This window comes from Hyperolius riggenbachi, chromosome 1 (assembly GCF_040937935.1).
Source record: "Hyperolius riggenbachi isolate aHypRig1 chromosome 1, aHypRig1.pri, whole genome shotgun sequence".
Classification (NCBI taxonomy): domain Eukaryota; kingdom Metazoa; phylum Chordata; class Amphibia; order Anura; family Hyperoliidae; genus Hyperolius; species Hyperolius riggenbachi.
The window spans coordinates 159,265,596-159,279,487 of record NC_090646.1 but is presented as its reverse complement, the minus strand read 5'-3'; positions in this window follow the sequence as shown (position 1 = coordinate 159,279,487).

Genomic DNA, 13,892 nt, shown 5'->3' with positions numbered 1-13,892 from the left:
TTGCAACGAAATGATCTATATCTTATTTTTGCCGGACACCACCTACTCCAGCATTTTGCCGCATTCTGTCCCGGCAATATAAAAGGAAGGGAGGGGTTCCTCCAATAATTGTAAAATATTTTATATTTGTCATCATGCAGCTGAAAAAAGGCTGCTATTTATTATTATAATTTAGAAAATAGATTTTATTTCTGAAATCTTGTATTTTTAATTTGGGTCCACTTTAATTCTAAATGCATTTTAGTGGAATAATAACAGAAAAAAATGGGAAAAAAAAATCTTTATTTCTCAGTTTTCGGTCATTATAGTTTTGAAATAAAACTACTGTGCATAAAAGCCACACATTTTATTTACCCATTTGTCCCAGTTATTGCAACATTTAAAATATTTCCCTAGTACAATGTATGGCGTCAATATTTTACGGTATTTGGAAAAAAAGGTGCATTTTTTTCAGTTTTGCATCCATCACTAATTAAAAACCCATATTTTCAAAAATGACAGTAATATACTCTCGCATATGTATAAAAAAATGTTCAGTCCCTAAGGTAACTATTTATGTATTTTTTTTTAATTTATTTATTTATTTTTAATGCTAAAGTTTTTTGTGGGTAACTATGGATGAGTGGGGAGGTAAGGGGTTAATTTTAAATGTAAGAGTAAGGGCTGGTTCACACGGGCTTCTGCCGAGCTTTCGCTCTGTGCCACGTTCAAACGCCGGCATTTAAATTCCAGCGTTTAGACACTAGCTTTTGAAGGCTTTTAGGAAGCATTCAAGGCTAGCAGTTCTGGTCTCTGCTATTGTTTCCTGACGATTACCGCCTCTGAAAGCAACATGTTGCTTTCGAGACTAGATGCAACCCCGGGATCTACCACCAGGCTTTCATGAAAGCCCTAAACGCTCCCATTCACTTGAATGGGACGGCGGTAGATCCCAAAAAAACGCAGCATCTGAAACGCCACGTTAAACGCCACAAAAACGCCTGTGTGAACCAGCCCTAAGTCTTTTTGGCTGGGAACACACTTAGCAGAAACGCTAGCGTTGTGGAAAACGCAGCGTTTTTGCCTGCAATGTTAGTCAATGGGCCACATAAAAAAGCATATGCGTTTTGTATGCGTTTTATAAGATGCATTTTTAAAAACGCTGGTTTTGTTGCATATTTTTCAAAAACGCATCAGAAACACACATAAAGAAAGTCAATGGTGACGCAATGTAATGCGTTTTGTATGCATTTTTCATGCTTTTTTTATGCATTTAAAGAAAAAAACAACAATGTTTTTGATGTATTTCCGCTTCCTGTTGTATTCCTAGTGATTTGCATAAAACGCAAAAGAAAAACGTATGGAAAACGCATTCAAAACGCATATGCAAAATTCCTTCCCGACTCCAGATGGCAATCAGATAAAATCCCTGGATCAACATCATTAGGCATTACCTAGTAATTGTACCCATGGATGTCTTTCAACGCAAGGAAAGCATCTAAGCCCCCTTTAAATGCAGGTATAGAGTTTGCCATAACGACTTCCTGTGGCAATGCATTCCACATCTTAATCACTCTTACTGTAAAGAACCCTTTCCTAAATAAATGGCTAAAACGTTTTTCCTCCATGCGCAGATCATGTCCTCTAGTCCTTAGAGAAGGCCTAGGGACAAAAAGCTCATCCGCCAAGCTATTATATTGCCCTCTGATGTATTTATACATGTTAATTAGATCCCCTCTAAGGCGTCTTTTCTCTAGACTAAATAAACCCAGTTTTGAATCAATAAAATGTCAACAGTGCCCACATTTATGCACCTGCCTAATTTTATTTAAACAATTATTGCACACTTTCTGTAAATCCAATAAACGTCATTTCACTTCTCAAATATCACTGTGTGTGTCTCCCATATAAATATATATTTGACTGACATATTTTATCGTAACAACCAACGATTTATACAGGAAAATCATGATGATTAACAAGGTTGCCCAAACTTTTGCATCCCACTGTAAGCTGGGCAAGACTTGTGTATAGATTTGTAGGCCAAACATAGGATCTTGAAACTGATTCTGAATCGTATTGGAAGCCAGTGAAGGGATTTGCATACTGGAGTCATGGAGACAGAACAGTGGAATGAGTAGATTAGTCTGGCTGCTGCGTTCATGATGGATTGTAAAGGGTTGATGTGGTTCTGAGAAAGGCCTGACAGGAGGGTGTTGCAGTAGTCCAGACGGGAGATGATTAGGGCATGGCAAGGAGTTTGGCAGTGTCTGGGATCAGGAAGGGCCGGATTTTGGAGATGTTGCGTAAATAGAAGTTGCAGTCCCTAGCAATGGTTTGCATGTGGGGGGTGAAGGATAGGGCCAAGTCCAGGGTGACACCTGGGCAGTGGGCTTGTGTGGTTGGGCGGATGATTGTACCGTTGACAGTGACATAGATGTCCATGGGGGGTGAGACTGCATGGGGCGGGAAGATTAGGAGTTCTGTTTTATCCAGGTTTAAAGCGGACCCAAACCAAACATTTTTTTTAATAAAAAATATTTAGTTGCACCACTCTGACACATACAAAGATAAATAAACACTCCTTCAAGCCTATGAGCATTTCCGTGCATGCTTTTCACCCTTCTCTTTTCATAACTAGGATTATACTGGGGGCAGCCATTAGCAATTCCTCCATTGCCGGACACCATCTACTCCACCAGTTTGCCTGATTTTGTCCCGGGAATTTGAAAGGAAGGGAGGGGTTCCTCCAATAAATGTAAAATAGTTTATATTTGTCATCATGCAGCTGAAAAAAGGCTTCTATTTAATATTATAATTTAGAAAATAGATTTTATTTCTGAAATCTTGTATTTTTAATTTGGGTCCACTTTAACTTTAGGAACCTGGCTGACATCCAGGATGAGATGGCTGAGAGGCAGGATGATACCTTCTCCATGGTGGTGGTGGAGACTGAGGTCCATGGTATGGAGGTAGATCTGGGTGTAGTCTGCGTATAAGTGATAGTTGAAGCCCAGAGAGGAGATAAGTTTGCCGATGGAGGTGGTGTAAATTGAGAATAGCAGCGGGCCAAGAACAGAGCCTTCTAGAATGCAAGCCAGAAAATAGAGCGCACTCAGGGAGCAGTATATATCAGATCAAGTAATGCTGGAATAATCTCACCTTGTGTAGTAGCTGTCAAGCCCATATAGGTTTGTTCAGCAGCAGGGCTTTTGTCCCTCATGCCGGGGTCTGGGCTTGGCAATTTATCTGATCCTCCTCTGTCGTAGATAAAACAAGGATCCGCTGGTACTCCTCTGTGAATATCTGCCTGGTCTGTGTGCTTGTTTTGCTATAGGCAGCTGCACTACAGACTGTGGCAGTGAGGGCTGACAGGCCTCACTGCCACAGCCTGTAGTGCAGCTGCCTATAGCAGAACAAGCACACAGACCAGGCAGTTATTCACAAAGGAGTACCCGTTGCATATTTGGAGTTCATAAATAAAATATATTGATTGTCTTTACTATAGTCGTTGTGCGTCTACTTGGAGGAGGTAAGTCCACCACTACCTCCTCTATTTACCAAGAAATTGGTTTTTTAAGCTCGTTTAGCTTCCTTTTATCCTTTTGGCGCCTCTGTTCTCCTGCATAATATTGAGTCCACCCTGGGTGGAGGGTTGAACCCCCTTTTTCTCATCTACAGAGAGCGACTTCTTATTCCTGAGTGGGGTCAGGAAAATCTCCCCACCTGCCTTTACTGTATTTGCCTAATGGTAACCCTGGTTTGTGAGTATTAATATTTACTCTATCGAGTAACCATTTACCAGTACATAGGGGCTCTTGGTGTTCCTTGTTTTTACAAAAAGGAGTGTGGCCGCATGAACATATTCAATGGCTGAGTGCTTTGTCCCCAGGTGTAGCAGGGATCCTTGTGCTTCTCAACACTAACAGGACAGTACCAACACCCATAGAACACCCATAGGACAGTACCAACCACCATAGGACAGTACCAATGCTCATAGGCCAGTACCAGCACCCATAGGACAGTACCAATACCCATAGGACAGTACCAATACCCATAGGACAGTACCAATACCCATAGGACAGTACCAACACCGATAAGACAATACCAATACCCATAGGACATTACCAACACCCATAATAGGACAGTACCAACACCAAAAAAAACCAGTACCAACACCCATAGGATAGTACCAACACCGATAAGACGGTACCAACACCCATAGGACAGTACATGAGCTCAACCAAGAAGGGCATAAATTCCTACTGGCTGCCCCCAAATGTTGTCCAACATTTTGAGCAAAACTGTGCTGTCTGTAGTGACAGGGACGATTTTAGGAAAATGGGGTCCTGAGCAAAAATAAATGTAGGGTTCCTTACATTTTCATAGTGTACTGACAGTAAACTTGTGACCACTATAGTCCCTGACTTGTGGGGCCCCTTAGAGAGCTTGGGGCCCTGGGAAATTGCCCAGTTTCAACCTATGGTAGCACTGGCCCTGCCTACAGACCTTAAAAAGACATCCAAGCTGCAACGTTAAATATCTTGCATTCTGAATATGTATTAATGTAACATTGTAATATTATTGTTCTGCAGTAACATATGTTGATTGTTCGGAATGCTGTTGCAGCCATGTTTCGCCGCTTGTTTCGCTGGAATTCTTTTCTTGCTGAAAAACACAATAAAAATATTCTTAAAAAAAAAAATCAGATCTATTTACCTGGGGCTTCTTCCAGCCCTCAGCAGTCTATCTGGTACCTCAGGTTAGTTCCGCTGCGCTCCAGTGTGTCGCTAGACCCTCTGAAAGTTTGCCGACCACATCGTGTGTTTACAGGCGATCGCGCACTTCTGGGCAGTTTCAATCTTTATGAACTGCACAAGTGCAGAACACTCCCCGCCACAGGAGCACAAACGAAAGAGAAGCACACAGACAAACCCATGCATGCCCACGCTGGCTTTTCAGCGATCTTTCAGATGGGCTAGCGCAGTGATCTGCAAATTTGGCTCTCCATCTGCTAAGGAACTACAAGTCCCACAATGCATTTGCCTTTATGAATCATGACTGTGGCTGTCAGACTCTCGCAATGTATTGTGGGACTTGTAGTTCCTTAAAGAGACTCTGAAGCGAGAATAATTCTCGCTTCAGAGCTCATAGTTAGCAGGGGCACGTGTGCCCCTGCTAAACCGCCGCATACGCGCCGCTAAACGGGGGTCCCTTCACCCCCAAACCCCCCACTGCGACACTTGGTCGCAGGCTTGGTCGCTCCTGGAGGCAGGGCTAACAGCTGCAGCCCTGCCTCCATTCGCGTCTATCAGCCGCGCATCGCCGCCTCTCCCCCGCCCCTCTCAGTGAAGAATGACTGAGAGGGGCGGGGGAGAGGTGGAGATACGCGCTGACAGACACGCGTGGGGCAGGGCTGCGGCGGTTAGCCCTGCCCCAACCAGGAAGCGCTCCCCCGCATTACGGAGGGGATTTGGGGGATCAGGGACCCCCGTTAAGCCGCGGGATAGCGGCGGGATAGCGGCGGTTTAGCAGGGGCACACGTGCCCCTGCTATATATGAGGTCTGAAGCGAGATCTATTCACGCTTCAGACTCTCTTTAAAGAGTAACTGTTAGCCCAAAAAATCAAATTTAAATCTCTATTGCAATGTGTTAAATAGTTTGTAAGGGAGCCAAAAAGGCAATGCTGAAGTTAAAAAGCAATCTAATTTTTTTTACTGTGTGGCTATCATTCAGCCTTTTCTCCAAGCTCCTAAGGAGGATGCAAAGCCGCATAACAGATACTGCAGAGCATGCCCATGTCTGCCCGATCCCCCTCTCCCCCCCAGGACCAGGTGCCGATTCCTGCCCAACCCCCTCTCCCCCCCCAGGACCAGGTGCCGATGTCTGTCCGCTCCCCCCCAACCCGCCCCCCCCCAAGAGCCGATGTCTGTCCGGCCCCCCAGGACCAGGTGCCGATATCTTCTCACCCCAAACAGCTGACACGGAGAGAGAGCGGGAGCGGAGTACATCTACACACTTCCAGCGCCGCCACCGCAGAGCAGCCGCCGCCGAGTCACATGTGAGAGAATCACGAGCAGGAGAGAGATGCACGGCGGCGGCTGCTCTGCAGTATCTGTTATGCGGCTTTGCGTCCTCCTTAGGAGCTTGGAGAAAAGGCTGAATGATAGCCACACAGTAAAAAAATTAATTGCTTTTTAACTTCAGCATTGCTTTTTTGGCTCCCTTACAAACTATTTAACACATTGCAATAGAGATTTAAATTTGATTTTTTTGGGCTAACAGTTACTCTTTAACAGCTGAAGAAACAAGTTTGCAGATCACTGGTCTAGCAGCTCACTGGAGGGTAGTGTGGAACTACACCAAGGGACCAGGGAGGGGGGGGGGAGCATTTGCGCAGAAAAGGAGGGGGTAGGAGGAGAATGGGGAGTGCGGTGGCGGGCATAAGGATTAGTTCATATACATGCCTGCTCCCCCCAAATTTTACTTTTTCTTTCAGCTCTAGTATCCTCTATTTTGGAAGAAGTGTTCTGCTTTTCAGTCTATAGCAGCTTCCAATAGGCAAATATTTTCCTTTTGTGGCAGATTCCTTTTACCAGTAAAATTGTTTATTGAGCATGAAAACCTAGCTGTGCAGAAGTCAGTCTGACATTTCTGAAAGGCACATATCAATTATTGAGATTACCTTTTTCAAACAAAAAAACATTAAGAAATGTCAAATCTGGATGCATAAGCATTTTCCTAACTTTTATACAGTGATGTTTAGCTTCTCTCCGGGGATCAATGAGTTCTCTCTATCTGCTCAAAGGTTATGTAAATTTCAAATGCTTTTGCCATAAATACAGCATACTAGTCTAAATGCACATTTTATGTTGTGTAGAAGAATATGTATAAAGGAGATTACAGTCGATACTGAAAAGAAGGAGAGGAGAGTACAGACATAAAAACACCAGCTGCACAGATTTAGTATTTCAGAGATAAGATAGTAACTAAGAAACAAAAATTCAACAGCATAACCTCTAAAGATTTCTACTGTTCTGATAGCTATGCGGTCACCTAGCGGCTCCCTCTACTGGTTGACACTTGTACCAATTATTGATCACAGTTATGTAGTAAAAGCACAATTCAACTCTGCTGCTTGTTTGGTTGCAAACAGGTTAAACAACAGCAAAGACAAAATAAAGCCGTGAAGCTCACCATAGACTATTCAACCATAAAAAGATACTTTTTACGACTGACTCTTCAATCAATTCCTAGAGCGAGAATATGTTCATTATCTATAGCAGGCTTTCTCAACCAGGGTTCCTTGAGGACTCTGCAGGGGTTCCTTGGCATTTTCCCCCATCGTGGGGGAAGTATAATAAAGCACACCATAATAGGTGGTACTGTAACAAGAAGCACTAAATTGGGGGGCTCAGGAGACACTATAATGAGTGGCAGTGTAATGGGGTAGTGAAATAAACAGCCACATGCCTCCTGCAAAATAAATGCAGGGGTTCCTCAAGATCAAAAAATTGTTTGCAGGGGTTCCTTCAGATCCAAAAGTTATTTGCAGGGTTCCTCCAGGGTAGAAAGGTTGAAAAAGGCTGATCTATAGTAAGAATAGCAGTAGAGTATTGTATCGTGTTAGCCATCAGTAAAAGCAAGACGTTTTTAATCAATAGTATGATTCAAAACGTCTCCATTGTAAGGATACCGTACATTGGGTCGACTGCAGTTCAATGTTGCGCCATCAAAATATGCAAAAGAGAAAGTTTTTGTGTCATTGCCCTTAAATTGTTCCTAACAGCATTCATTTCGATTGAATGCAGTTATTGGTCTTGATTGAATAAGCTGTGCTAATACAGCAGCGCAGCTTAGTTTGAGGCGTACGTTAAAAAGGGGCGCTGGGAAAAAAGGGCGCGGGGTTTTAAACGATAAGCATAGATAACGTTTAAAAATATATTGTACTGTATTTCGTTTAAAATGAATGTTTTATAAAGTTATAAATCATTAAATAATGTGCATGAAATCGGCAATTGTAAAAACGTTAATCTTCCGTTTAAAAAGTGAAACGTATAATAACGTTTAAAAAAATTACTACGTAACCCTCCCTGTACCTACCCCTAACCCCTAGACCCCCCTGTTGGTGCCTAAACCTAAGACCCCCCTGTTGGTGCCTAAACCTAAGACCCCCCTGTTGGTGCCTAAACCTAAGACCCCCTGTTGGTGCCTAAACCTAAGACCCCCCCTGGTGGTGCCTAAACCTAAGACCCCCCTGTTGGTGCCTAAACCTAAGACCCCCCTGGTGGTGCCTAAACCTAAGACCCCCCTGTTGGTGCCTAAACCTAAGACCCCCCTGGTGGTGCCTAAACCTAAGACCCCTCTGTTGGTGCCTAAACCTAAGACCCACCCTGGTGGTGCCTAAACCTAAGACCCACCTTAGTAATCACTGTATTGTGTGTAGAATAATGTTTTAGAAACAGTAAGGGATAAAATATATTACAATTTACGTTACGTACTGATCGCTTTGTTTCGTGAATAATAATGTTTTACAAACACGAAGGGATAACATTTAAAATAATGTTTTATTGAAATAGAAAACGTAAATCATCACAAGCAGTTATAAAACATGAAAAATCTTCGGGCGCCGTTGGAAAACGTTATTATTCTTGGGCGCCCTTTTTTCCTGTTCGGCGCCCAGTAAACGATAATTAATATGGTAATGAATGGCGGCGCCCGATTTGTCCACTAGCCACCTGCGCCCTTTTTTCCTGTTTCCTAGTTTGAGCAGTGCGAGTAAAAATCCTCAGCGCATGGGCTGCGTATCATGCGCTTCTAACTTACTCGCTCTCCTGTAGCGTAAGGATTTTTCCTCGCACTGCTCAAACTAAGCGCCACTGCTTTAGCAGCACAGCTTAGTGAATCAAGACCACTGAGCCATCCACCTTGTCAATCAAAATCAAGGTACAATCACCTAAAAAAAAATACTGGTTCCTTACTAAGACGGTTTTTATTAAATGGAAACCGGAATATGGAAGCTGACATATTTATTTTGTTTTGAACAACACAAACTGTCTTGCTGTCCTGTCCTGTCTCTAAAGACGAGACACATAACATTTATATTGCACTTTCTCCTGGTGGACTCAAAGACCTTGATGGATGCAGCCACTGAAGGCGTGCTCCACGGGCACCCAGGAACATTAGGGAGCCTTGCCAAAGATTCCTTACTGTTTTACGTACTGGCTTGAGCCCAGTGGCGTAGCTAAGAAGCCGTGGGCCCCAGTGCAAGTTTAGCACTGGGGTCCCACAGGGCATGCTATAGAAAACAATTGAGACAACACACCAAAACCAATCAAGGACAACCACAGCATCAGAGGTGCAAGAAGGGGATGGGAAACTGTGTATTAATGATCACTACTATTTAACCCATCTATAGAAGTGATTATTGCCAGCACAAGACCAATAGAGAGCTAATACTGTGTTTGAGGGGCCCTCTAGCTCAAGGGCCCAATGCGGTCGCTACCTCTGCACCCCCTATTGCTATGCCACTGCTTGAGCCGGATTTGAACCCAGGTCAAGGGCTCCAATCTTACATCAACAGCCTTACCAGTACTCTATCCAGCTGGCACACACATTCAGTTATTATTGGCTAATAACTGACCAATTTTGCCACCTCCATGTACTATGAGGGTTTACCTACACAATCTGCTCATAGTATTCAATATCTGTTGACACTCATACTACATGGAGGTGGTAAAATTGGTCAGTGAATTAGCCAATCATAATTGAAAGTGTGTACCAGGCCATACACCCTGATCAAGCATGCAGATCAGATGTTTCTGTCTAAAGTCTGACTGGAATAGCAGCATGCTTGTTTCAGGTGTGTGATTTATACACTATTGATGCCAGAGAGTTCAGCAGGACTGCCAAGCAGGATGACATCTGATCACATGATATGACGTGATCGGGATCCAGGAGACCGTGGCAGCCTTACAGTGCCACCCGGTGGTGGAAGACGGTGATGGAAGAGACTCTTCACCATCGGGTGGTGCTGTAATGCCTACACAGTCTCCTGAATACCGATCACATGTCATATCATGTGATTTGAACCGAGGAGACCTGCCGGGACTAAGTCTCCACCGCGGTGGAGGTGGATCCAGCCATCAGACAGGTATGTATTTGAGCAGCTGCCTGCCTCCACACTCCCTGCCGCGCCTGCCAGACTGGGGAAGGCACACTTCCCCGGCGGCAGGAAAAATTCAGCTCTGCAGCCAAATAAAGTTTATTACTTTATTTGATAAAGTTTTACTTTATTTGGCTGCTAAAGGATTAAAGGGATTACCAGGGCCCTTACACACAAAAGTAGAGTTAAATCACATTGAAACTGGCGCAATGCGACTTTTTTTCTGTTTGCAGCCCACATCTACTGCATTGCAATGACAGAAACCCAACACACAGTTGCCATGCGTTGTACGTCAACATTTGTCATGATGCACTAATGTAAAATAATGTGACTTTCAATTGTGGTTTCCATACGCCCAGGGCCGGTTTAAGGGGCCCTGTGGCCCTGGGGCAAACTATAGCTTTGGGGCTTCCCAGCGCAAAGCTCTCCCCCCGCTATTACCCCTCTGCTCCCCAGGGCCCTGCAAGCAGCCATAAATACCTATTAATCCCAGCGGGTGAGAGGACAGGCAGATGCTGTACTCTGAGACATGCTCCCTCCCACTCTATGACCCGGGGCGTGATTTGTGAACACGCGCCGGGTCATAGAGTGAGAGGAAGACAGCGTGTCTCAGAGTACAGCCACTGCCCGCCCGTTCACCCGCCGATACTTATAGTTAATTATGGCTGCCAATATAGCTGCAGGGCCCCGGGAAGCGGGGGGAGCATGCAGAATGGAGCAGGGTCGGCGCTGCGGGGGCCTCAGCAGAGGTCAGGGCACTGGGGCAAATGCCCCCTTTGCCTCTATGGTAGCACCGGCCCTGCATACGCCTTTTATAATAATAATAATAATCCAAATATTTGTATAGCGCTTTTCTCCTATCGGACTCAAAGCGCTCAAGAGCTGCAGCCACTGGGATGTGCTCTAGAGGCCACCCTGCAGTGTTAGGGAGTTTTGCCTTGAACTCCTTACTGAATAGGTACTGACTGAAGATTTGAACCCTGGTCTCCCATGTCAAAGGTGGTGCCCATAACCAGTACATTATCCAGCCACTTTATGAAGCTTTCACCTTTTTAAGGGGCACATGCGCAATATATAGACAGGAAATTGCCACCCAAAATTGATCAACTGCATTATACCACATGCAACTTTTTGGGACGTTGTTACATAACAATAACAATAAATGAAAGAAACATGGTATTAAACATACAGTATATCATTACTATGCAACTAGTTTGAAATCATTTCAGCCTGCAGCTACTGGAACTTTCAAATGGTAAAAATGTCAAACTAAGCTTGTGGGAAACTATTGCCACAGTGTAGAGTTTAGTATATAGAACTTCTCATCACTCTGATGTGTAACGATTTACCTATACAGTGAGGCTGCATACCAGTGTTACTGTATACCGGTACTTCAATTACCCATACATTAACAATAACAATAGCGGTTAACAATTTCTATAGCGGTTTTCTCCCATAGGACTCAAATCGCTTAGGCTCTCTCAAATTCAGTAATTGGTAGTAGGATGAAGTATTCACACAACAAAAATTATATTTCTGCAAATGCCAAACTGAACAGGTGGGTTTTCAGTCTGTATTTACAGTGGGTTTGCAAAAGTATTTGGCCCCCTTAAAGTTTTCCACATTTTGTCATATTACTGCCACAAACATGAATCAATTTTATTGGACTTCCACATGAAAGACCAACACAAAGTAGTGTACACATGAAAAGTGGAACGAAAATCATACATGATTCCAAACATTTTTTTTACAAATAAATAACTGCAAAGTGGGGTGTGCATAATTATTCGGCCCCTTTTGATCTGAGTGCAGTCAGTTGCCTATAGACATTGCCTGATGAGTGCTAATGACTAAATAGAGTGCACCTGTGTGTAATCTAGTCAGTACAAATACAGCTGCTCTGTGAGGGCCTCAGCTGTTGTCTAAGAGAATATTGGGAGCAACAACACCGTGAAGTCCAAAGAACACACAAGACAGGTCCAAGACAGGTCAGGGATCAAGTTATTGAGAAATTTAAAGCAAGCTTAGGCTACAAAAAGATTTCCAAAGCCTTGAACATCCCAAGGAGCACTGTTCAAGCAATCATTCAGAAATGGAAGGAGTATGGCACGACTGTAAACCCACCAAGACAAGGCCATCCACCTAAACTCACAGGCCGAACAAGGAGAGCGCTGATCAGAAATGCAGTCAAGAGGCCCATGGTGACTATTAGTCATGCACTGTACAAAGTTGGCCTTTATGGAAGAGTGGCAAGAATTCTTATGTTAACAGAAAGCATAAGAAGTCCCATTTGCAGTTTGCCACAAGCCATGTGGGGGACACAGCAAACATGTGGAAGAAGGCACTCTGGTCAGATGAGACCAAAAGGGAACTTTTTGGCCAAAATGCAAAACGCTATGTGTGGCAGAAAACTTACACTGCACATCACTCTAAACACACCATCCCCACTGTCAAATATGGTGGTGGCAGCATCATGCTCGGGGGGTGCATCTCTTCAGCAGGGACAGGGAAGCTGGTCAGAGTTGATGGGAAGATGGATGGAGCCAAATACAGGGCAAACTTGGAAGAAAACCTCTTGGAGACTGCAAAAGACTTGAGACTGGGGCGGAGGTTCACCTTCCAGCAGGACAATGACCCTAAACATAAAGCCAGGGCAACAATGGAATGGTTTAAAACAAAACATATCTATGTGTTAGAATGGTCCAGTCAAAGTCCAGATCTAAATCCAATCGAGAATCTGTGGCAAGATCTGAAAACTGCTGTTCACAAACGCTGTCCATCTAATCTGACTGGACTGGAGCTGTTTTGCAAAGAATGGGCAAGGATTTCAGTCTCTAGATGTGCAAAGCTGGTAGAGACATACCCTAAAAGACTGGCAGCTGTAATTGCAGCAAAAGGTGGTTCTACAAAGTATTGACTCAGGGGGACGAATAATTACGCACACCCCACTTTGCAGTTATTGATTTGTAAAAAATGTTTGGAATGATGTATGATTTTCGATCCACTTCTCACATGTCCACCACTTTGTATTGGTCTTTCACTTGGAATTCCAATAAAATTGATGCATGTTTGTGGCAGTAATGTGACAAAATGTGGAAAACTTCAAGGGGGCCAAATACTTTTGCAACCCACTGTAGAATCAGAATCAAATTTATTTCGCCAAGTGTGGCGGTAGCCACACTCGGAATTGTTTGTGGTGCACATCGGCATTGTGCATAGTGCAAGAACAGCATAACACATAATAGTGCAATACATATACATACATTGACATAGGCATTGAAACCAAAAATAGTGCAATACACCTACATACATTGACATAGGCATTGAAACACATCAGTGCAGGTGCACGTGCAATGAAAAGCAGACATAGAGAAGGTACGTAGCGGCTGAGACAGCTAAATAGTTAATTAATCCTAGGAGTGAAAATGCACAGAATGAAGAGCAGCCACAGAGTCGGTGCATACAGGCTGTCTAGTCCAGGGTGACAGGCCTGCTGCGTGCAGGGCCCGAGTTCAGAAAGTGCACTGCTTGGGAGAAGAAGGAATTCCTGTGTCTGGAGGTTTTGGTGGAAATAGCTCTGTAGCGGTGGTCTGAGCGCATGCAGTTGAAGAAGCGGCTGCCAGGATGGTGGGGGTCTTGCGTGATCCTGTTAGCCCTTGTCCTCAGCCTAGATGCATGCAGGAGGTCTAGTGGTGGCAGGGGTGTACCGATGATTCTTTCTGCGACATTGATTACTCTTTGTAGTCT